Raw genomic sequence first — 26,092 nt, forward strand, 5'->3', positions numbered from 1 at the left:
ATACCAGCACACCATTTATTTCATCTGTGGCAAAATCCATGTTTGTTTCATCCAAGGCCCATTGTCTGTATTTAACATAAAGCAGGACAGGGTGAGGGGAAACCACAGGTCCTCCTCTTGGCTTGCCAGCTCTGTTCTTGCCTAAGGCAGGTGCATGTGACCTGTTAGAGCTGAGAAGCAGATGACTGTACTGGGTGAGTCCTGTTTCTAATCCAGCAGCATCATGGCCTTGTCACAAGACCTTCCATGTTTGAGTCTCCTCATCCTCGATAAAGAAATGGCAATACTTCTCTCAGCAGCGTGGGATGCGAGATAAGGAAGTGCTTGGAAAAATGAGATATGTGATACAGCTGGAAGGATTTAGTGGTAGGTGGGGATCCAGGGACCCCGGCCTTGCAAAATGAAGTGAGGTCATCACAAATTAAGCAGACCGAATCAAATCTTTGATGGTTGAATGATTTATAAAAATGATTGCAGGTCTGTCCAAGTGAGCAGAGCTGCCCATAGTAGCTAAATACAATTTCTAGACCAGATCAAATAAAGGCAACTTAGAAAATGGTCATTTCTGTAAATCAAGTGGTAGACTATCAATGACCTCAACTTAACCAGAAGTTTCCCCACAGGAAGTGAAAGAAAATCCACCCTGTGGCTGCTGAGGCTTGATTTGTCAAGAACTAAGAAATCTGCACAGAATGCTGCAGTTGCCCATCTCTCATGTTTGCCATAATGAACTGGGGCCCATCTAATTCAGAAGCCAGTAAGATGTGTAAGTCACATCTGGAGAATAGATGGTCAGATGGCAACCCCAATTGCCAACAATCCACAACATCCTCTGTGGAGAAAAAGGAAATCTCCCGCATTGCTGGTGGGAGTGCAAACTGGTCCAACCACTATGGAGAGCTGGGTGGAGATTCCTCAACCTACTAAAGGTAGAGCTTCCATATGATCCAGCAATTCCACTCCTCGGTATTTACCCAAAGGACACAGAAACATCAATTCCAAAGAACACCCGCACCCCTATGTTTATAGCAGCACTATTTACAATAGCTAAGCTTTGGAAACAACCCAATTATCCAAAAATAGATGACTGGATCAAGAAGATGTGTTACATATACACAATGGAATATTACTCAGCATTCAAAAAAGATAAACACATGCAATTTGCAGCAACATGGATGGCGCTGGAAGGGATCATGCTCAGCGAAATAAGCCAGAAAGAAAAAGAAAAATACCGGATGGTCTCACTCATAGCAGGAAACTAGAAAACCTAAATATGGACCAGGAAAAAGAATAACTATAAGAAAGAAAAAAATCAAAATCAATAAATAACGATGAATCAGAGAAACTCTTTGGGGGTGGGGGGAAGGAGGGGTTGGGGTCAAAATCAGGGTTGCAATTGTATGGGAATATAAAAATAATTTTTAAAAAATCCACAACATCCTCTGGTTGCGTTTTTCTTCTCTTAGCTGGTAAGTGCCTGGCTCATGGCGAGGGTGAGCATAGTTCATATGCAAATAGGCACACAGTGCACGCTGTATAACACCTGGTGCCTGCTTGGTTCCATGGCACTGCTGTGCTTTCTCACCTGTGTGCACATGGAGGTGTAAATGGACCTGTACTTAAATGGACAGTGTTGAGAGCCACCGAGGTTGAAGACCATAGATCTGCAGTGCATTTGCCTGCATGGTGGTAGGATTTTCTCCAGCAGGGTGTGGCATCCTACAAGAGCGTGGAGTCGGGAAATGAGGATGGGGGTTTACCCCTGATTTGGGATCTTGTCAGATAAAAGTTAAGGAGGCAGGGTAGTTGAGAATGTAAGAAAGCAGAGGTTGGAAATGAGTGTTCACCTGGTCTTAGTCAAAAAAGAGATGAAGGGAAGGATAGGAGAGCTATGATGGAAGAAAATAAAGACAGTTGGAGAGGAGAGGGCTTGAGAAGACTCAAAAGCAGGTGTGCTGAGGACAATCTAGTGAGAGATAGAAGGAAGAGAGGCTGTGGTGGAGTCTGGACCTTTGTTCCTGAACATTTCGTTTGAGGATGAGACCAGACCTTGGCAGGGGTGGTTCGGGAGATGGGTGATCACCATCGTCTGAGATGGGGTTGTCAAGGAACCGTGGGAATAAGCATTGGATGAGTCGCACACACAAACACTGAGGTCACCCAGCATGATGGTGGGATTTGATATGGATTCTGTGAGCCAAGGAATGAAGTCATCAGTGGATATGAGGAAGTGACCACAAGGTCCTTTGGTGAGAGAGACTGGGAAGGATAAAACCAGGGAATAAGCATGACTATTTCCATGAGGGCAGAGAAGTCATGGTCTGGAAGCAACATTAAGGAGTAAAAATATTGCCAAACCCACTTCCTGATCCGGATGCAGTCCGGTTTAAGGGCTCATGTTCTTGAAACTGTTCTGCACTGTTCACTGAATCTGAAGCTAAACTTGCAACTACCAGTTTTTTATTTTTTGCCTGGAGGTGATACCAGTGCTTTTCTAATAAAAAGAAACGGTGGGAGGTCATTCATTCTCAGCTTGATTCAACCAGATTTATTCTTCTCTACTGATTTTTCCAAGTTAGCTGGTACTCAAAGGAACAAATCTTAGGCCCACAATTTAACAGGAATAAAATGACACGAACCAAAAACTCTTTTAATGAATGCAAAATAGTCTTTTAAATCTCTAGCTCAAAATTTAGGTTACAGTGGACACTTAAAATATGAAAACATTGCATTTGGCACTTTTGTGGCTGTTTAGTTGACACTTCGGCACAGTTGCTGGACTTTTGGTCTGCTCTGAAGCTAATTTTGAACCAGGAATATTCTGTGCATATGTATGCTGGCCTGCTGCCTCTACTGCATGTCTGGTGTCTGAGCCCACCGGTTATACATCAATTATTAGCCCAGAGAAAAGTAAATACCTATGAACCACAAGGTAGCAAGTTTAATCTAAAATCCCTCTCTCATTAAAGGGTTCATACTCTTTATCAGGTTTCTTTTTTCAATTAAAAAAAACAAAAACAAAAAACAAACACTACGGTTAAAAAACAGATGATCCAGGTTTGTGGAAATTCACCCCCTTTATGCTCTCTGTTCATGGGTGTAGGTAAAAAAACGGAACCCAGGGGTGCTCAGCATTCCTCAGCACCAGCCTGGTGACCGTTGAGTTTCATTCTGTTTGGTGACTTGATGTACAGTGAAGAAGGTAGCACAGCTGCAGACCAGCTGTATTTCATTTGTGCTGGGAAACAGGGCCCTTTTGTCTGTTCCAAATACTCCTGACCCCCTCGCTCAATTTCATGGACTTTCATTGTTAGTGGAAACGTAGTTGCTGAAATACAGGTTCAGTCTGGCAGAGCCTGCCACTCACCAGGACTTCTGGGGACCTTGGGGTATTGAATTTAAGACAACAAATCTCATCTATGATAGTGGCAAGGTAATGAAGTCACTCAGTGGATTTCCCACGTGTTCATATGTGACTTCATTCATAGAAATGGTTGATACCTGAACTACATTAAGCAATCCGCTCACTGTCTGAAAACATGAAAGGATGTAGTGCCCCCTAGTGGCAGCAATTTCTTAGCATGTGATGGCCCCCACACCTTTTGTTTCTGGAATGGACTAGGGTATTAATGAACACACCAGTGACTGCATTTATTAAATGTGGGTAGCAGTAAAACAGAAAGGTATAAATGGGCCTTTCAGATATCTTAATTTGCTACACAGTCTTTTAGTGGTGAAGGTAATGGCCCTGAACATAGCTTCGGAACTACAGAAGCTGCACAGATTAATTATATGGAAACTAAAGTTTTCAGAACTAAACTTTTAATGAAAACAGAGGGATTGAAATTGGAAGGGGGCATATAAAAAAGCTTCTAGAAATGGCTGTCAAGTTATTTTTAACTGGATGGTGGTTATAAGGGTGTTTACCTCATAAGAACTCACTCATAAGCATTGATTTTATGGTGTTTTCTATATCTGTATTTAATAAGAAGGTTAAAAAATACAGAAATTTCTGAACAACCATGGAATATCCTATATTTATAGATCTTTTTCAAGAAAGCTTAAGTGCTATGACATGCCTGGTTTTGATACTTGCTTTTGTCATACTTTCAAATTAATGCTTAGGTACCAAACAACCCCTGCATTGACAGGCCTGGTAGCATCATTTAAACCTCATGAGTAATTTACTTCAATAAGTATATCATGCTTTTTAATAGACTGTGTATTTTTTTCCCTGTTGTGTATTGAATACGAGCTTTATATTCTGTGGTACATTTCCCCCTTCCAGCTCTTCACAGAATTCCAAATTCAGTCCTGCACTTGGGACATTCATTTGCCATGGAATTTTGGTTGCAAATTCATTTTTGTGACAAGCGGGAGAAACTAAAAATTACTTAGGAAGCCATCCATCCATCCATTAGAAAAAGTCTCAAATTCAGAAAGATTGCATTTTGTTTTAAAACCATGAGGTGACCGGATACATTAGTAACACAGAATATTTGAATTTTCTTCCAATGGTGAGAATGCCTGCAGAGCATTTTATGGGAGAAATTATTTAAGAGTGATATACATGATGGTAAGTCACCATTGGATTGAAGTGTTAAATCTAACATTGCTTAATTCTAAGTTATTTAATTATAACTAAATTTCACCAAGACACAATGCAATTGAAACATTTATCTTGAAGGAAATGTCAAAAAGGTTTTCACATTCTTATTATCCAGACAAGAAATGAGAAAGAAAACAAAACAATGAAGTTGAAAGACCGTAATTGATTCCAGCAGTCTTCACCAAGTTTCCCTAATATCTCATTAGCTGTTCGTGGGGGGGGGGGGAAGAGCAAAGACTCCTTTCTAGGTTTTCAGTTTAGGAAATGAGCTTTTGATCTGGCCAATCTGATCTTGAATCTCCATCACATCTTTTACCCTGACATGGATAGATCTATCCCCCACCCCACCATAGATGAACAGGATGCAATAACCACAAACATTCCACAGGCAGCTCCTTCTACATCCACCTTGGAACGCTGCCAGATTCCCAGTGGTTTGGACACACACACACTTAAATAAAGACTGAATTATGTGTGTGTATATTATATATATTAAGCTGGGATTCTGGGAGTGGTGCTCTTTTTCTTCATAGCACTGCATTTGTGCAGATCAGCCACATTGACTTGGACTAAACTGTCCTTATTTGCTTGACATTGTGAGACCACCAACCACCAGCCACCAAAAAACTAACCTTTTAAAAGGCACTAAAATTGAAGAGAGGGAATGTGCATAAGGAAACATGGATTAGGTAGTTTATTTTAACATTTGCAATAAAAAAATTATAAATAATTCAAAAATAAAATAGGAAAATGGCTAAATATGATATGTTCATAGTATGGAATACTATGCAGCAGTTTTAGTAGTAAAGTAGACCTATTATGTACTGACTTAAAAAAAAATCTACATTTGTACACATACCTTATGTAACTACATAAAGAAGGGGCTAGGGATTTTAGAGAAGATGGTGAAAGGCGCTTTGGTATTGTTAGGACTTTTTAGATATCAAAATTGTTTTTATATATTATTATGTGTTCATATTATTATTATATTATTATGTTCATATATTATTATTATGTGTTATAAAATTTTTTAATTTAGTCAAATTTAACCTCCTTTGGAAACTACTTTTTATTTTATACCACCTGAGAGTAAACATACTGATACAGTTGAAGTTTCTATGGTAACCTGAATTTTTTATCTCTTTGGACCTTTTAATCTAAAAACTGTTTCAAAGGAGGACATATGGGGAACACCTTTTCGTGTGTCTGCGTGGGTTGTTCTTGGGATGGGGGATATCGTCTCAGTCCAATGTGTTGCTTTATTGTGATACTTTAGGGTTAATTTCAACCCTTCAAGACCTGCCCTTTATTAGCTCACCACCCCTTGGTAAGGAAGGTGAAATCAAATGCCTACTGTTTCCTGGGACTTTAAAATCAGATGCTGTCTCGATACATCTCACTCAAGATTTCACCAGCCCCAGTCGGTCACTGGGAGAGACTCACCAAAGATGCTGGCTATACTACTAGCTGCTCCTTTGTCCTTTGAGTTCTTGCTTGAGAATAGATCTATGTCCAAGACCTAGGGAACCTCAGTCTTTGGAGGAATCCATGTAGTGACTACAGAAAGTGGGGCGGCCTTTTCCTCTGAATAGCAGTTTGCACAACATACACCAGTGGCTTTCTAGACCTGGTTTTCATTACTGAAATATTCTATCCAGGGGCAGCCGTGGAAGCTGCCTGGACATTTCAATTATTGCAACAGGCTGGAACTCATTTACTTTCATTTGCAGCCCAAAGCTTTTCCCGGCTGGGTTCCCAATTACCCTAGCAAACTCTTAGATATAACAGCATCCTTATTTCTAAGAAGTTGGTCTATATCAGTCTCCTCAATTTCAAATCATTTTTAAAGTGCTCCCCTGTACTGCATCAGGCACAGATTCTTTTTCCAATTCCTAACAGTGGAAGTGACCACCTCGTTAGCACCGGATTGTCCAGGCACAGACTAGATGCTGAATTATATTCCCCAAACAGCTGAATAAATGAACATTCATTTGACCTGGGAAAATGAATGGGCTTCCTCCCCACCACAGACACATTGGAACTGCTCCTGGGATCTACCATATTTAGGAATTGCTCAGAAGTCACTGTGCCTCTATCTACCAATTATACATTCATTCATCAAATATTAAGAACCTACTCTGGGCCAGATACTGTGCTATTGGATAGGGATATGATGGTGTGAAAGTCACAGACTCACAATCTAGCAGAAAATATATTCTGGTGCAGATGGAGGGTGTTGTGTGACCCCCCCCAACATATTGATAGTGATGTTTTCCCTGTTGCCCGAGACCTCTGACCCCACGTTATTATCATCTTCTCCCTGGACAATCTTCCACAAAGGGGGAGCCTGTTCTCTTAGGTACTTTTGTAAAATGTTCTCCTTGTGTCAAAAAATTAAATGCCATCCAGCCCTCACACCCAAGCAGGAGCCCAGCCAGCAAAGCATCCGCTTTCATGGAGCCTCTGAGCATAGCAAATACCCATTTCACTGCGGACCTGTTCCTCACCTTGAATGAAAGCAGTCCTGCTGGAAACATCTTCATTTCTCCCCTAAGCATTTTTTCAGTGCTGGCAGCGATCTTCCTGAGGCCGCAGGCAGTACTGTGACACAGGTGACCACAAATCTTTATTTCAATACGGTTGAGGAGAGTCAAAGTTTCAGAGTATGATGCTGCCGTCAATGAATATGAAGCTCAACCTTTCATTTTTGCCCTGGGTTCTTAGCTTCAACTCAGAAAATGTGTGACCCTGAATTGGCCAGTGTGGATTTTCGGCTTGCCTCTGGAGATGTCAGGAAGGTGATAAATACGTGGGTGAGAAGGCAGACAGAGGAATAGATTCTGGAGTTGTTGGCTGCAGGTGTGGTTGAGAGCAGGACTAAACTCGTGCTGGTGAATACCCAGACCCTCATTTTCAAAGGGACCTGGCAGAAGAAATTCATGGAAGAGGCTACTGTGGATGCCCATTCAAACTGAATATGTGAATTCAGCTACATAAACAGTGAAAACAATAGAGCAGCTACGTGGACCACCCTAACAGCGAGAAGGTCAGTGATTACCTTGCTATTAATGACACTGTGGATGAGTGTACAGGTCTGAAGAAGACTGAAGGACAACTGGAAAAACTGGGTGTGTGGACCAAAGCTGAGAATATGGGTCACATTGAAGTCAATGCCACTTGCCCAGCCTCAGGCTGGAAGAGAGCTACAATGTCAGCTCCCACCTGACCCGCCCAGGGGGAGAGGATCTCTTTAACAGTAACGAGGCTGATCTGTCTGGCATATCAGGAGCCAGTGGTATTTTCATATCAAGAATTGTCCACCAGTCTTTCATGAAAGTGAATGAGGAGGGCACAGAAGGGCGGCCACCACGGAGCCACCTCCTTCTGCATTCTGATGCCAGGGGAGATCAGGCTGACCATCTCATCTTTTTCTTGATTTGTCACAATTCTTCAACTAATACCCTGTTCTTAGAGGGATGTTCTCCTTAGAGACTATAAATACAAGGCTGAGCTTAGAGTTTTATTATCTGGATTTATAACGGTGACAATTTTCATTTAACTTTTCCAACAAAAATACTATCTAAAAACACAACAAAACAGAATTGTAAAAAACAATGCCTTGGATTTAATTGCTTATAACAGGCACAATGGGACCAAAGACCTTTTTTTTTTTCAATGAGAAATACTTTTTCATAAGTTAATATTTATCCTTCTAGACCCACATGCCCCTCTTATTCATCTTCTGCCCATGCAGCTAATCAGATTTGAAGGGTAAAATAATACCAGGCTCATCATTGCATGTTACATGAGAAATGTATTAGTTAGAAGCCTGGGGTTCTAAGAAATAGAGACCAGATTGAACTAGTGCAAGGAAAAAGGGGTGGGTTGTTTTAAGGGTGCAGGAATGTCTAGCAGAATCAGAAACAAATATGTAACTGGGCCTAAGGAAAACATCAAAACTGGAGAACAGAAAGCCACTTAAATGCTTTCTCTGTCTTTCATCTCTTCAGCCATCTCTCCCTCTTTCCCTGAGACCCCCTCCCTGTACCCTCATGTCCCAACATCTCTTTCCTCACTTCTGCTTTTCTGGTGCATGTGGTTGATCAAATATGGCTGCTCCAGTGTTTCTAGGTTTATATGTCACAGGTCCAGGCACATCACAGAGACTCCCTTCAAATCAGGTGTTGCCAGAATCCAGGGTCATATTGTCCCAACATGACTCCTGGAGGTCACTCTTCTGAATGTCAGTAAGCGTCCAGAGAGGAGGAATCACATCTTGAGGACAGACATGCCCCCAAAGATCTCAAGTATGCCTGGGTCTGCAGATACACATGTAACAAATATACCCAAATACGGAATCCATATGAGAGGTTGGAGTTTTGACTTGAGCTGCAGAATCTGCAGGGTTTGCGTTGAGATTCTGAAAGCAGCTCTGTGTCTGAGCCACAATACATGATACTAGCCACGGATCCACTTTTAAAGAACTCTGAGATCTTGAGCAAGTCCTTAAACTCACTGAGCCTTATCTTCTTGTTTAAATTGAGAGTCACAGGGCCTCCCTGGTGGCGCAGCGGTTGAGCGCTGGGTTGTGAAGCTGCCCACAGTCTCTGCAGCGCCAGTTCGATCCCAGGCTGCTCCCCGGGGGAGCACATGGCTGCTCCCCGGAGGAGCACATGGCGCGCAGACCTCTCCTGCCGCCCGCTGCTCCCCTCAGCAGTGTACTTCGGTCCTTCTGCCTGCTCTGCTCCCTGCTCTGGCTCTGGTGAATTCTCTCACCCTCCCGCACTTCTGACTGTACCCAATGCTTGTACAAATAAATAAATAAATCTTTAAAAATAATAATAATAAATAAATAAATTGAGAGTCACAGAGGCAACTTTTGGTTATGTGAAGGACCATATTGTCAGAGAAGGAACGGGTGTGTTACCTGTCTCATTCTACAGGTGAAACCAGTGGAAACAGTCAGTGGTAACAGTGGCTGAAGATCCCAAAGAACTGTCTCACAATCAGGTTGCTCCACCAGGGCCTGGAAACCTCATGGAGAGGTTACCCTTGTAACTGCTAGAGGTCCAAGGGAAACTTAAAATGACCTATGGGGTAGAGCTACCAGTCCGTTCCCTAGGAGAACTGTTTGCATGTAAGTGTGGAGGGTGTGATATAGAAGTTATGAGCACCATATGCAAATGAACATTTTTTATATTGTCTTAATAAAGAGGGTTATTTTGCTGTACTTTCTAAGTTCTTTCAAAGTCTTCAAAGCATTGTTTTTAGTGTTTGTGTCATGAGTTTTCAAGGTCATTAGTGTGAAAAAGAAAAAAGGGGGTGTCTAAGTGACATGTGCCTCTCTTAAAAACAATGCCAAGTGGGTCTCTTCACCCTAATGACTGTAATTTTTGGAATTCTTTCTCCCTTCCTTAACTTCTTTGTCCTTTCTCCTATTGCTAGACTTTCAGAGGTAGGGAAAGGACTAGGGGAGAGAGCATATACCTGAAGTCCATCTTTAACCCTGAGTCCTACATGTGGATCTAGTAATAGGATGTCTCTTCTAGTTCTCTGGCTTGGCTTGCTATGCTGATAGCTCAATGTCACTTCTCTATTGTCCTAATCTCTGCTATTGTCACTGCATATCTATTTGTCTCCGCATACCTGTTCTTATTAGTGCTGCTAATGCTATCTTGTTTAAGGAAGGAAAGAAAGTTTCGATATAACTATAGGAGTTTCCAGCTTCCAGAAGGGTTGTGCTCCAAGTGACTTGGTCTGTAAGTGTAGAGATGGTTACTCCCCATGCCAGTACATAGTCATCAGTTTAGCACATATTGTAGTCGAATGAGCACTCGTTTCCAAAGAACTTGGGATAAAAAGGAGCCTTAAATACCTAGTAATGAAATAAAACAACTCAAATGTTGAATAAAAAAGCAGTGTTTTTTAATAAACAGTGCTTGAGGAAAAGCATGTTTAATTCAAGGCGGTAAAGGGAGCAGATGAGTCTCTCATGGAGATTCTTAAAGGAATTCTTGGCTTTCTCGAAAATTTAGAAGATAATGACACTGGCACTTTATTATGCTTAATTACACTGAAAAACACATATTTGATATGGTTATAATTACTGGTGACATTATTTGGATTTCTTTCTTTTTTTACTTTGAAAAAGGAGCAAGGAAAAGAAATTGCTCTGAACAAATTGGGTAAGAATTGAAAGAAAAAGGGGGAATGAGAAGAAAAGTAAAGAAGATATGAATATTTGTGAAAAAGATTGCCTGAAGGTGGGAATAGGGGATGGGGAATGGAGAATTGATGTTTCTGGCAGGACTTGATCTTGTTACTGGGGGTGATTGAAGCCAAGACCACGTCATTTTTCACATCATTCCTAAGTGGGTATAATTGAATCAACACATCATGATTGAGTTCTAGGGCAGCAATTCTCAAAATACAGTCCTCTCAATACTTGATCCTCCTGATTATGAACTGAGATAAGATTACAAGTTTTGGTGATGAACATATTGTAGTGTTGATGTTGATTTATAATGCTATACACCTGGAACCTATATAATATGATGTAAATTAAAAATAGTTTAAATATGAGTCCTTGTTTAGATGAATGATGAATGGTTCTATAAAATAGAAGTCATTATATGTGACTAAGAATTGCTAGACTAGCCCACTGAGTGAGTTATTAAGGGTCTTTCTGAAATCAAATTGGCATGCTACCACAGACTCTAATTAGGCCAAGGACTCTAATTAGTTTACTGAAAAGTCTAACTGCTATTCAGCAACAAAGCCCCCATAATGCAGCATGCATGTTGGTCATTGGAATTGCCAAATGGGAAAGACTTGGGATGATGAAAGTGGGCAGTTATCAAAGCAGCTAGAGTTATTGGTTGAATAAAGCAATTGTCAGTCCTGGCTGGCATCACCGTTGATTCCCACAATTGTCCGTATAGTGTGTTTAAGAGTTATAAGCTGTTGGACTCCGTGATGATCTGTTCAGTAAGGAGCCACCCTCTCCCCAGCAGACTTTGCCTTCATCTCATTGACAGAAACTCATTACTTGTTGCCCTATTCCATTCAGGGGCAAAGGGAAACAAGACTGTGAAGATTCAGCCCTTGGAACCAGAACCATGGCTGACCCAGGAAAACCACACAACTATGTTTACAACACATTACATAATATACTACATGTATAAAAATTCCCTATGGTTAGTGAACTTGTGTAGATTCTCTTCTCTTCTTGGGATGCCCACCTCATTTTCCCATTGGTCCGGGGAATACAAATCCTGTTGTCTCATCATCCCAGAAAAGTCCAATGCCCGTCCTCCCCCAAGAAGCTAGACAGATGTGGTAGTGTATCTGTAACATTTAGTGCATTTATTGTTTCCTCACCTGCTTTTCTCTATTAGATAGTGAATGCCTTGAGGACTGCAAGAGTGATTTTTCTCTCTTGGTTTTCCCAGCAACCTAGAACAAAGAGCACAGCATGTAGTTGGTGCTTGTAACACATATAATTTAAAGAATCTTGGGACTGTCCCCGTCACTATAGACAGAGGTTAAAAACTGAGATCTTAATGATCTTTACTTGCAACAGAATTCTGGGATTAAAAAAAAAGTATGAAATTTTCCTTTGTAGCTCCCAGAAATCTTCTGTTTCATAATTTCCCAACTATCCTGCTGCTGTCTTTCTTTTCCCTATCAGGGCTACACATCCTCTGTCTCGATGAGCTCTGTCTTTGGAGTAGGAGGTGGGAGACATGTGAGTTAATTAGTTGAAGTTTCTACTGGCTTCTGTTCATGAATTTAGTGTTTGATCTGTTTTCCATACTTCATAGCCCCTAAACACAAGCCAGCTTTCTTTATCTGGTGGTAAAACAAAGAAGTGATGACTTGGTTCCCAAAAGGAAGAAGAAGTGTCTGTGTTGAATTCCACATGAGATGCTGTCATTGGATACTTCAGGAACACTTTAAGGGACTGTTAAGGGTAATTTTGATTGTGGGTGATTCCCCCCTTAAACACTGACTCAAAACTGAATATGACTTTGTTGGAGATATTAACTTCATTATCCAGATAGACTCCAGGGTTGGCAGACTTTGTGACTGCATAGTGTATGCGGATAGGGTCGACAAGGAGGGCAGGGAAGGGCCTGGCCAGGTCAACAAACCAGGGCCATGTGTTAATGTTTGCATAAGGAAACACTTGTAGGCCTAGGATTCTGATCGCGATCCAACTGCCAGTTTAGGTTGAGCAAAGCTTTTTCATGCCTACCTTTCTTAGAGTAAAATAGGAACTATTTAGGAAGGGAAATAATCAGCTAAGCATTTGTTCCATTCACTGAAGAGAATGGAGTGTTTATTTAATTTTATCTAAAAAGTCCCAGCCAACAGTTCTAAGCCTAGATTGGAGTAATAGAATGGCCTTGGGGAGGGGGGAGAGTGAAGAAAATGCCTGTTTTTAGCATCTGCTGCATGCTGTGTGCTGTATTTAATACTTACAACAACCCTAAGTGAAAAAACTTAACAACTCTCTCCGTTTACCACAGTGCAGCTGAAACTCAGGGATGACTGAAGGTCATGGTCATGCAGGGAACACTGACAAAGCCTAGCTTAGAATCCAGACCTGTCTCAATCCTAAATTTCCACTTTCCTTGCTGCAGACTCTTAAGATTGACCAAGGGTGAAGGTTGATGGGGACAGGTGGATGCTACTCCAGAATACATAGGACATCTGGTTTAGGGGTTCCATATCAGGAGAAGAAGTGGATTGTGAGTCTTCGGGTTCCCAGCATCATAGAGAGAAAATTTGCTATTGTGGTTAGTTGCTGTTGAGTTGAAGGTGAGGTGCTCAGTGGGTTTCCAATGCAGTCTTTTCTTTCCCATTGATAACTATAAGCCCCATCACATTCCCCCCCCATACACACACAGATGAGTGCTCATGCATGCATGCACACATGTGCACACACATGGAGCATGCGTTTTCCCTCTCGTAAGGACTCCTTCTGTTGCTTCCTCCCACCATAGCAGTGTGTGCCACTCTGTGGCTAAACTCTACCTTATGTCAGGACGCTGACCAGTCAGAACCCTCCACACAGGTCCAGAGAGTATGCCTTACTCATCTTTTTTTTTTTTTAAAGAGGCATGTATTTTTATTTATGATTTATTTATTTGTTTGTTTGTTTTGTTTATACATGCACTGGGTACAGTCAGAAGCGTGGGAGGGTGAGAGAATTCACCAGAGCCAGAGCAGGGAGCAGAGCTGGCAGAAGGACCGAAGTACACTGCTGAGGGGAGCAGGGGGCAGCAGGAGAGGTCTGCGCGCCATGTGGGACCCTCCTCCGGTGGCTGGGGAGCAGCCGGGGATCGAACCGGTGCTGCAGAGGCCGTGGGCAGCTTCGCAACCCAGCGCTCAACCGCTGCGCCACCGGGGAGGCCCTATGCCTTACTCATCTTTAAACCCCTAGCCCAAGAATGACAAAATTGTTTGGGTGATTTTTGATAAGTAACATAGGCGTCCAGCTGATACCTTTATGCTATCTTCTGTCCTGTTGTGTGGGTACATAGTAAATGAAGCTGGAAAACGTCTAAATCACAATGAAAGTATTTCTAGCAGAGCCAGTCCCCTGGGAGAGGCTTGGGAATCTCCTTTGTTGGCTCTTTAGACAATGGGCTCTTTGCTGTACTACCTCACAGTTAGTGACAGAAGCAGTTAGAGAAACAGAATAAAGAAGTCTAAAATTATGCATGCCCTCTTCACTGTTTATAATTGATATGCCTGGTGTCCCCTGATAATCGTTGGAAAATATTGAGCTTTACCATGCTTAAAATAATTCATTTCTCCGATAAGCAGACTATTTAAGTCACTATATAACTCTATCTTTTCGATGACTAAATTCCTCTTGTTTTTGTCTCTGTAGAGAAAATGATCTAAAACATTCTTGTTTTGGGTGACTTGAGCTGTCAGTTAAATTTAAAAAACCAATTATTTTTGAGCAGTAGAGCTTTACAAATTCTAAAGTCACAGTCTGGAAGCCATCCAGGATGTAAATATTTCCTTTTGGGGTGAATACTGTCAGATTCTTTCTGTTTCGTTCCAGTTCTGGTGTCCCACCTCCCCTCACTTAGAGACAAGGGAAAGCCTCACTAATTGGCAAGGCTGAACAGGTGTAGCAGATTCAGTGCATGAAGAAGTGAGACCCTGATCCTCTCCAGGGGACAAATAAAGAGTGTGCTTGTGTGGGGCAGTATTGAATGCATGGAAAGTGCCAGAAATGCCCCAGGTTTAATTAAGGTTTGGCAAGTCTCACTACCTGAGTTCTCATCCAGGCTCAGTCACTTAGTATTTGTTGATTCAGAACCTCAGAAATGCCCTAGGATGAAATTCAAAATTGACCCCATATAGACAAGCAGAGACCAGAGGGGCAGATGCTCCCAATTCATAGGTGGGCCCTTTGAGAACAAGGGAATGAACTTATGTACAAGGCTCAGCTTGGGCAGCTGCAAGACAAGTAGATATCTATACCCACCCGCCAAAATTTAGAGTCACGTATGTAGTCCAGATGGTTTTGGTAACACATTACCTGCTCAAGGCTGTGTCCTTGATGTAGCTCTAGTATGGTTATGGGGGGCAGAAGGCTATTCCAAGGACAGGGGAGGGTGGAGGGAAGAAACCTCCATTGCCAGGTCAGGTCCCAGGTCAACCAGATCACCACTTTCAACACTAGTGTGTAAACATGGGTAAGCTACTGTGTCTAAGCTCTATAAATGCTGGTAACCACGCCCACTTCATGAAGATGCCGTGTGAGGAGAAATGAGCTGTTTGTGTCAGTCTGTAGCACGGTGCTGGGTTCACACTAGGTGCTCACTTGATGTCAGTTATTAGCTCTTTGGAACTTCTTACTTCATTTTTCTAAGGCTACACTGTTCTTGCTTTCCTGCCAAACAGTAATCCGGGGCCAATTGTCATTTTCTTTCTTTTTTTTTTCAGTTGTCATTTTCAAAGGAAATGTTATTTGAAAGTTAAGGAAAATATACCTACAGATATAATTTCAAAGTAAATTTCCATGTCCCTAGTGAAAAAAAAAATGTCTTAAGGCTTTCAAAGAACACCAATTTCTATCCAGAAAATTTCTCAGCAGTTGTGACAAAGAGCTCTTGCAAGACCCAAATTTCCTTTATCCCAGCAAAACCACTCCTCAGGCACAGATTACCTGGCATGCTTTTATTGAGGTTCTCAAGTGTAAGAGCTTGTTCAAATGCATACATCAGAGCCCCATCCCTAGAGAGGCGTTCAGGGTCTGGGAATGTGCATTTGTCAAATCCCAGGCAACAGTTGCTACAGACAGCCAGACAGCACTTTGAGATCTACTCCAGGCCAGGTGTTTCTTCATCCCTGCAGCACCTGTCTCTGCGGGACAGATGCCCTCTGCTCTTTCTCCTGCTAGAGCTGGGGCCCAGGTCATGCCTTCCTTCCACTAAAGATTAACTGACTCACCCTTCAAAACCAAGTTCCAACCATGGCCTGAGAACCTTCAGTGTGGTAGGCTCCAGGATTGGTCTGGTACTTACAAAGATGAATTCAGTGCTAACACAAAGCTCACAGTCTAACCGAGGTGCCCTTCAGAGAAAGGTGTCTTCATGTAATGAAGATGTTCACGAAGCATGAAAAGAGGGCTGACCCGGGCTAGTCTGGCCTCATAGGATCTGTCCAAAGGTCTCTGCATCTGATCTGTGGGCTCACCTAGTTTGAAGATCCCCTTGAGCATCAAGGAATGTTCCAGGCCTAACTCATTTGGGGATGATTAGTATATATGGCAGGCAGTATTCATCTGCGGAGAGATCCTACACATCCCAGGAAGTTAGCATCAATGCTCTGCCAACACTAAATGCCAACGCCCCCTCCTCCCAGTAACTGTGACAGTCGGGAAAATAAATGCCACCATGCCATTTTCAACACCCCAGGTGAGCTGATACTGCCCTAGGGTGGGGGCATCCACCCAGTCCTTCCTCACTTTATCTGCAGCTCTGCTCCCTCCCTAAGTGACTAGCTCCCTCCTGGCTGTGCTGCAAACCTGCAGTTTGACAATGACACAATTTATAATTTAACTTACAGCATGGAATTTTATATACAAGTGAGTTAACATAATATCAACCAAGAGTCACTTTGTAGCAGGGAAAAACCAACTGGGATTTCAGAAGCACCTTAATCACTTTTTTTTCTATAAAAGAGAAGTTTTCTTTCTTTCCAGTGACATGTGGATGAACCTTAGTGGGGTTGCCTTAGTGAGTAAATCCAGTGATTTCTAATCAGCGTCTGTAAAATTGTACAGAATCTGAGGCTGAACTTTGTGGTGGGAAGTGCAGTGGTTCTTGGAGAGCAGAGGGGCCACCTGAGGCCTCAATTTGTAGGTGCCTCTCGGTGCTGCATGGGCTCCCCACACCGGGAAGTCAAGCAGAGGATCACTTTCTGCTTACTGAATGTTAACCACATGCCATGTGCTGTGTTGATGCCAAGGAGAACCTCTTAAATCTTCAGCAACACCCACAGTTTTAGCATCTTACAGTGTGAGCCATTAAGACTTAGCCCCACCCCAGCCCACCCCATTACACAGCTGGGAATGGGGTATGGTGGAACTGGGAGCCATAGTCAGGCTGTCAGTACCTAGAGCCAGGACTCTGGGACACTGTCCCACCTGACTTCTCACCTGTCCTTTGCTAGAGTCATCTCTTTTCTCATTCATTCTCAGAGCTAAGGATTTAGTCTGATTCCCCCCGATTTTAAATTCTTCAACGATAAGCAGCACTATGCACACAAACCTTTTCTGCTTCGTGTCAGGAAAGGTCTCTACATAGATGCCCTACTGCCACAACGCCATGAGGTCTGGGGCTGCTATTGTGGCTAGGGTGGTGGCCTCTTGGAGCTGACATTCAATTTCTAGTGGTCTGATAGGTGAGACAAAGAGGAGAGGCCCGTGGCAGAGGCAGAAAGAGAGGACAGGTTAAAATGAAAAGAGGGCTGGAGCTGGCATTAAGAGACATGGGTTTAAATCCACTTTAAAATGTATCCATTGGGTAACACCATCCATGTGCAGATCCTCTGGGCTTCAGTCTATTCACCTGTGAAAGGGGGTTACTTACCCGGTAGGGCAGTTGTGACAGATCTGAGCAATGGGACCAAGGAATCCAAAGACAGATGCCCCCAGGGGTGGGTGGACAGGCAGTTCTTGGGAACAGGGGTAGAAAATCTTGGCTTCTCTATTTTAATAAGATGTGAATAAGAGATGAAGCTTTACTAATATCTAATATGTGGCTTGACCCTGATACCCACATACTTTTCATGATCTGGGCAGATCCTGAAAACAAAGGTGGAGTTCTGGAAGTGGAAGGGGTTGACAACTCCTTCAGCACTCTGTGGTGTTTTGTAACAGTTTATCTCTGCAGGTGACGTGGGCCATAGAGTGCATACCTGGTTTAAAATTAACAAACCTTACCAAACTGAAGATGTGTCTTTAAAAAGGTTTTTGAATAGAGACCATGAATTAAAAACTAATGTTAAAATGGTAGAGCTAAAACTTCCCTGGGAAGGAGTTTTTTAAAAAAAGAAAAAAAAACAACTCCATTAAGATGTAAAAACAAAGACAGGTTAATCATGCTGGATAAAAGGTTGACCCCAAGAAACCCAAAATTATCAAGAAGACTCTTTGAACTAAATACTTACATCTATTCTCATTAACAGTACTATTAGTTTTTAGTGAGAGTAGCATATGATTTCTTTTACAAATTATCTGCTTTAAGTGCACATTTTGTGCATATTCTATAATGTCCACATTAGTTCAGTGGCACACATATTTTATGTTTATCTGTTATATTTAGAGACAGAAAGACAGATGATAGAGAGAATACAAAATATTTTACACATAAAGGTGTGTGGAAAAAATTGTAGACTACCATGCATAATACATACATAAAATATATGAAGCCTGGCACACAGGGCACATTCAGTAAGTGTTGGCTTCTATGCTCTTTCCTGCTGGAATGGAGTCTGGTTCTGGAGTGGAGCATGCTGGTTAAAGGAAAGTAGCTGCCTTGACTTCTGGAACAAAGTACCTCTCAAACCAATTGGCTGTGCTACCCAAGGCCTGGCCCCATAACAGCTGTTCACACCGAGCCAGGAGCAGGCCAGCTGGCTGCCCATTAGTGCCCACTTCTGTCACCACTGCACAGTTGTCACGGCGCTGGCACCCCACCACCAGACACAGCCAAGAAGAGGCACCAGCGTCAAATATTTGCTGCCTATCTCAACTACCACACCAGTTCCTCGATTCTACAGTTTTTCAGATTTGGGGTCTCCTCCTCAAACTCACTTGTGACCATTCATTTATTGGTGAATCTGAACAGGAAGGCAGTTGCTCCTCTCATTGGTTGGACTGCAGGAGTTAATGTGCTGAGCAGGTAGTTTGCCCAGCCTTCTGCTAAGGAATTTTCCAGAATTATTTCGATATTGTAACAATGACAGGAGGTAAGTCCTTCTACTAGTTCCACTTTACATATTAGCAAACTAAGACTTAGAGAGGTTAAAGGAAAGCAGTTTTTATTTTCCAAAAGGAAGTAAACTAAAGACAAAAGAGAGAAATGTCAGCATCTGGTGGGCCTGAGAGCCATTTCCTCTATTTCCAAAGCCCTCTTAGTAAGGGATTGAGGGATTTTGCCATCCTAAATCTTCAAAATAGAAGTGCCTCAGTGCAGTGTAGGATTTGGAATGGAGAAAAGACATTTGAGGGGGAAACAAGGGTGTAAGCCAAGGGCAGCAGTTTCGCTAGCAGCACCCTATCAACGTGAACTTCTTCGTTTTGGCAAATGCATCCTGGACCTGCAAGATTGACATCATGGAAAGTTGAATGGGTAAAATTTTTATGAATCTAAATTTTTTTATAAATTATAATTTATATTTAGCGTTTTATAAATAAAAAATTATCCCCAAATAAAGGTGTATTTAAAACCAGATACGGCAAGGTCGTGTGTAGGTTTGTGGACAGGTGTGCTTGTGCAGGGTGTGTACACAGTCGTGTGTGTGTCCAGCACTTGAAACTCAGCCTGCACGACATGCTGCTGTCCCTGGGGCCCCACCTGGGGTGCACACGGATGCCAGCGAGAGGGCAGCTCACACGGTTCACACGTGACGTGCCCGTTCCCTGCACGGTCACGGCTCACCTTTTCCGAGATGGTCACGGCTCACCTTTTCCAGGATGGTCACATCTCACCTTTGCTGTAGAAATGCTGTGTCATGGGCAGTGGTTCTGTCCCCCACTGTCACGTGTCAGGAATGGGGGTGGGTTATGCGTACCATATGGAGAAGAATTCACAATGAATAATTTACCCGAATGCTCTTTACAGGTCAGGTCATTTACAGCAACCTTTTCGTGAGTGCATTTGAGGACCCCTGCTGGCCTGTCCTCATCCCCCCCAAAGGGAAACCAAGGGTCCCTTGGAGCCTGTGCCTAAATGGCAAGCCGAGGAGCTGCTGGCCCCAGCCGTTTGCTTCCTTAACGTGTGCTGTGTCAGTGCAGAGAGAATGTTTTGATTGTCATTGAACTAAGGCATCTCCAGCGGCAGGAGGCTGGAATAGAGGCCCTTCACAATTTGGGAGGGAGCAGTGGATTCCCCAGATGGTTCCGAGGCAGCCATAAAAAGTGCTTAACTTGCTAAAAATTGCTCTATTAACTAGATTCAGGGATTTTCAGGGTTTATGGGTTAGACTGTTAATTTTGTGCTATTTCTCAGTATCATTGCCAGGGGCCCCCAGTGAGCACAGGAAATGTGTGTGCATTCTTTTCTGAGCTGTTCTTACGGAGAAGAAAAATGCAGTCCTAGGGAGAAGGAAAATACCCACTCTTCTGAGTGTTTTCCACGATGATTTACAACTCCTGCGCCGTGCTGAGGGAGGACTCACCCTCAGGCGGAGTGTGCTGTCTGGGCTCAGCGTCCCTGAGACAAACAGAACTTGCCAGGTGTGTGTTTGTGTCCCTCCCGCCCTCATTTATTTAGTAAGTGTTTACCAGGCAGCAGACGTCACCCTGGGCAGGATACAGTACAGGACATTCAGAAGCTCCCAGACTCAGGAAGCGCCATGTAATGAGAGGAGACTATTAAAAACAAACAGAATAGTAAACATATAAGCCAGAAAATCCTAGACTGTAGAGAGCACCTAGGAAGAAAACACAAGGAATACATGGATGTGATGGAGCGGGCTGGTATAGGGACGGGTGATTCGATCAGATGCATCAGGATGGTGCCTTTTGAGTTGAGATCAGAAGAAAAAGAAGGATGTGGGAGAAGAAGTGGTAGGCAGGATGGGCCAGTGTGTCCCCTGCCTCTGATCTCTCTGAGTCCTGCACAGAAACTGTGGCAAAGGAGAAATCCAGAAGGGAGCAACATGCCCGCAGCTTGGGCTGGGGGAGAAGCTCCTGGTACCCAGATTAGTTTGTGATAACAGGAACCTGCCTCCTCTCGAGGAAGGGAAGTGGGCACAGATTGGTGCCGTGACTGCTGTCCAGACCATTCTAAAAGACTCTTGAGGTGGTGAGGGGGCGGAGGGAGGCGGGTAGGCAGCCTCACTGCTGAGAGTTCAGCAGCTTATGAGAACTCTCTGGCCATTGTGCTTCTATGTTGCCCGAGTTCACAGTTGGTGGCCAGCCCTCACCGAGCTTTGTGATGTAGGATGTAGTCAGAAAGCAGAATGCAGCAGGCCCCACTACCCTATATCCCTGAAGCCTTAGCTTTTTTTTTTAAATATATTTAAAAGTGCAGGTTTATTAGAAAAAGGGACAGAAAAATAAAGAAGCACCTGCATAGTCACAGGTGGGCAGAGAACTGCTGCTGAAGTGTGGGCTTAGCATCACTCCTTCCACCCTCCACACCCTGGATGTGTACCCATCTGAGCCTTAGTTTCTTTCTCTACAAAGATGGTGAATGGCCACCTTCTTCTTGGTGTTGTGAGACTTAAACAAAATAATCCCTGACACAGTGTTATCCACGTCCATATAACACTGAGTGAGAATCCTCTCCCTGTGCTCTCCCCTTTCCTCCAGAAATATGACATACACCAATTATAGACAATTTCTTTTCTTTTCCTCTGCAGCAGCTGCATTCCCAGCCAAAGAGCATAATATGTATCAGATGTAGCTTTTCTTTTTCAGATTCATAGTGCCTGTTGAATGTTGGCCCCACAGCTTTCTGTCCTTTGGACAATTTCCATTTTCCACAAGTTCTTCATGGTCGGTGGCACGTGGCATTCTGTTCTACCAGAAATGCTGCCAATGGGGAGCAGGTTGCATCAGTAACATCTGTGTGTAGTAGACCAAAGATGCCCCCCCCCCAAGATAGGCAAAAATCTCTGGAAACTGTGAATGTGACCTTAGTGGAAGAAGAATCTTTTGCAGATATAATTAAGTTGAAGATCTTGAGATGAGTATCCCCTCCTGGATGAACCGGGTAGATCTTAATCCAATGACAAGTGACCTTATAAGAGATATACAAGAATGACAGATGAAAAAGGAGGAGGCAGGGTGACCCACAGGCAGAGATGGATTGCTGCAGCCACAAGTCAGGGAGTGCTGGCAGCCACTGGGAACCAAAAGAGGCAAAGGATGAATTGGCCCTTAGAGCCTCTCAAGGGCATAGTGTCCTGCCAACACCTTGATTGTTCTCATGTGTTTCTTGGGTAGCATTTCCTTTTGCAAGATGTTTGGCTTTCTTATGTTAAAAAAGCAAATGAGAAGTAGAAACATGATGATAGAGGTGGGAAGAAGCCTGCCACTTGCCAGGTTTGTGATTTCCCATTTTTGTACTTTTTTTTAGACTTTTCATTAAATCAAACCTTTATCAGATCTCAGCATGGTTTCTTCAGTCTTCACCCTGATCAAGAACTTGCCTGAAATAAGTACTAATAAAGAGCATGGAAAGTTCCAGAGCAAAGTAAAGGATAGAAGAGTCCCCTTGCTCTTTCTGCATAGGGTGCCCCTAAGGAGGCTGAGCCAGTTTCAGAGAGACACATGGGCCTCCCAGATTCTCACTAGACCTGAGTCCCTCCCATGTCTCAGAGGGCCATCAACCACTGAATGAGATGGAGCAGGGAGTCCTGGGGGGCTTTGAAGGTCTATGAGGGATCCCCTTTCCTGCAGTGAGTAGGCGGCTGTGGGCCTGCTTAGGCCAGATCTGCTGCTCTTTCTCTACTTAGCAGATGTTGTCAGTGGAGCCTGCATAGAAGCAACTCATTCTCAGGGATGATCTTTTCCTTAGCTGCTGTTTTTTGTTGTTGTTGTTGTTGCCGTTTTAATTTTGAAAGTTATTGTACTCTTGAGGCATTTAAACAAAATTTTAAAGCGCAAATCTTGTTTACCTTAGACCAGTGTTTGTATAACCAAACTCCTACCATGTCCCTCCTGCCATGGTCTATCACCCATATTCTGGGAAAGAAAATAGTAACCTAAACTAATCCTACGAGAAGGAGCCTCACAAGAAGGGAAGAGGAAACAGATATTAGCTTGCAACGATGGTAACTATTGCAGTGAAGGAGCGGCATTGACTCTTGAGGGCCATGTACAAACTAAGTGTCAAAAATCCCATCGACATTTGGCTGAAACCCAGACTATGAAGAGCAAAGAAAGCAGAGATTCAACTGCAAAAACAGAAAAGTGACTGACCCGGGGCAGAGTCTTCTAACAAAATTTAACCAAATTGCGATTTCAGACTGATGAGGAAAGAGCTCAGGCCGGCTGAGGTGGTTTTACATTCCAGGCAAACAGATCCAGGTTGTCAGCCTGGGTTGAGAGCTTGCCACATGTGCCCAATGACTTTCCACCTTGGCTTGTATTAAAACTCGCTGGGAGCATTTATAGCCTCCAAAGCCCAGACCAATAGGATGGAAGTCTCTGGAGGTGGGGCTGGGCTTGGTGCTTTTTAATGTTCCTCAGGTGATCTTAATGGTCATCTAGGGCCATACTCTCTGAGGAGAATTAAGGGCAAGGCATGGAGGCATCGGCCAACTCATGCATGTGAGGAACTGGATGAGACTGGAATTCTGACACTAGAATAATGATGTCAGGGCACCACTTACATGGTATTCATAGCCAGAAATCTCAAATATCACCCCAGACAGCAGCCTTAACTCTGGAGGGTTTCTGAAGGAGATAGACATAGGGGGGTTGATGACTGTGACAGCAAAGTACCACTTTATTCTGAGCCACACTTAGCAAGAAACCCATCTTACCTTCTTTCCCTCCCATGAAAAATCTCTGGTTATCTGGCTTGGGGAAAAGTGCTCCTTTCCTGAACTACAAGAAAGCACTCCTGACGTGATGTGATGACCACTGCTGTGTGGGGGAAAAGAGATCAAGTGGGAGAGCACCTCACCAGCTCACTGCTCCATCGCTCAGGCGGAAGAGGATGCTACACAGATCCACTCCCGTGGACTTGTGCTTTGGAAGCAGGGACGGATCCCCTCCTGTGGAGGGACCACTTCAGGTGTCTCCAGTATGATGAATCAAATTATGTCCTCTCAGAAGCAGGGAGGACTCAAGTAGGAGAATGGGGGAAAATGGAAACGCCCAGTCCCTTCTTTTTTATCCTGTATAGTAAAGCTATGTTTTATAAGGAGTTTCCACCAACTATCGGCTTGAAGTCTTTTAAGGGAAGACCCTTGCCAGAAAATTCTTGCTTGTCCCAACTGGAATCTGGAACATAGAAAAAGACTGGCAGAAAATTGGAGCACAGCCTTTGGTTGGCATATCCTAACAAGAGAAAGGAGAGCAGGAACACAACAGCATGGCAAACACTTCCCTCTTGGAGATGGGCTTGTTTCTGCCACTTGAGAAGGTTCGCAGAATAAGATAGCCCTTGGGGCTGTCCCAACAGGCAGCTGCAGGGAAAGAAGCTGTCCATGAGAGTGATAGCAGAGGAGAATCCAAAGCTCAATATGAACCTCCTGGGACCTCCAGAGACAGCTTGAGTGGACCAGCGCTGCAGAGAGGCAGAACATGAGAGGATTGCTTTCCACCCTTGGCTGATGCTGAACAGAAATCTGCTTGCCTAAAGATGATGGCAGACATCTCCTGAACTTCACCATCATGATCAGGTGACAGCCAGATGAATATAATCACACCACTAGATTTGAAGTTTCCCTGCTATCTTATGATCTGCTTCTGAACAGCCTGGACCCAAGGGATTGAGAATAATCAATACCTAAATTAGCAGGTCATTGCCTGATGGCTAGTTCTGACACCCTAAAACTAAAGGGCTAAGTACTTTAACTGGGTCACTTCTAGTAGTGGGTAAAAGTTGTGTGACCCTCACTTTCTGAAAATGCTGTGATAATACATTATGGCAACCAACAGCTCTCTAAGAACTGACCACAGGAGGCAAGGTGACTACTGAAGTCAAGACATACACATACCTGATTTCACATAAACAAGTACAACATAGTGGTTATCAACACAAAGCCAGAGTGCCAGGTATGAATTCTGGCCTGCCACTTAAATCTGGCCTTGGGGCAAGTTACCTGGCCTCTCTGTACCTCAATGGCTTTATCTGTAACTGAAGGGTAATATGTTCTGTCTCCTCCCGTTGAGACTTGGGTGGATGAGTTGATGTGTGTAAGTGCTTTGTAGCTTTTCACAATTATCGATTCTTGATGTTTAACAGTGACAGCACCTCACAAATCACCCAAATCACATGGATGGACATTAAAACCTCTGACATTTCAATATATATCTTTCTACTGTTTTCTTTTTTTTTATTAAATAATAAATTTTATTTTTATATTCCCCCATACAACTGCACATGCCCCATTCTATACCTGTTGTTTTTGTCTTTTAAAAGTGAGATCATCTAGACATGCTCTTTGCTTTTCAACTGACTTCATTAAGAAGAGGTAAAGGACCTATACAAAGAAAACTATAGAAGAAGTTTTAAAAGAAATAGAAGACTCAAAGAAATGGAACGACATGCCCTGCTCATGGGTTGGAAGAATTAATATTATCAAAATGGCCATCCTACCAAAAGCAATTTTCAGATTCAATGCTATTTCAATGGCATTCTTCAAAGAAATAGAACAAATATTGATGAAATTCATATGGAGCCACCAAAAACCCGGAATAGCCAAAGCTCTCCTGAAAAAAAAAGAAGGAAATGGAGGTATCACACTCCCAGACTTCAAACTATACTACAAAGCCATAATAATCTGCATATTATTAGAACAAGAACAGACACATGGACCAATGGAACTGAATAGAAAATCCGGACATAAACTCACAGATTTACGGTCAACTAATCTTTGACAAAGGAGCAAAAAATATGCAATGGAGCGAAGAAAGTTTGTTCAATAAATGGTGCTGGGAAGGGCCTCCCTGGTGGCACAGGCGGTTGAGCGCAGCGCTGTGAAGCTGTCTGCAGCCTCTGCAGTGCTGGTTCGATCCCTGCTGGCCTCAGAGCAATGCACATGACA

General features: G+C 43.1%; 1 protein-coding gene and 1 pseudogene across 5 annotated transcripts in view; both read left to right on the forward strand.

Moving 5' to 3' along the window:
* The window catches only part of PALM2AKAP2 (PALM2 and AKAP2 fusion), a gene marked incomplete at both ends in the record, with an annotated part of 293,410 nt that overhangs the window by 26,365 nt on the left and 240,953 nt on the right, over positions 1-26,092 (forward strand). The gene's annotated exons all lie outside the window — the stretch shown is intronic.
* LOC311172691 (leukocyte elastase inhibitor-like) lies at positions 7,064-7,592 on the forward strand (annotated as a pseudogene). The gene has a single exon. The product of its transcript is annotated as a leukocyte elastase inhibitor-like (transcript).

This window comes from Talpa europaea (assembly GCF_964194135.1).
Source record: "Talpa europaea genome assembly, chromosome: 7".
Taxonomy (NCBI): domain Eukaryota; kingdom Metazoa; phylum Chordata; class Mammalia; order Eulipotyphla; family Talpidae; genus Talpa; species Talpa europaea.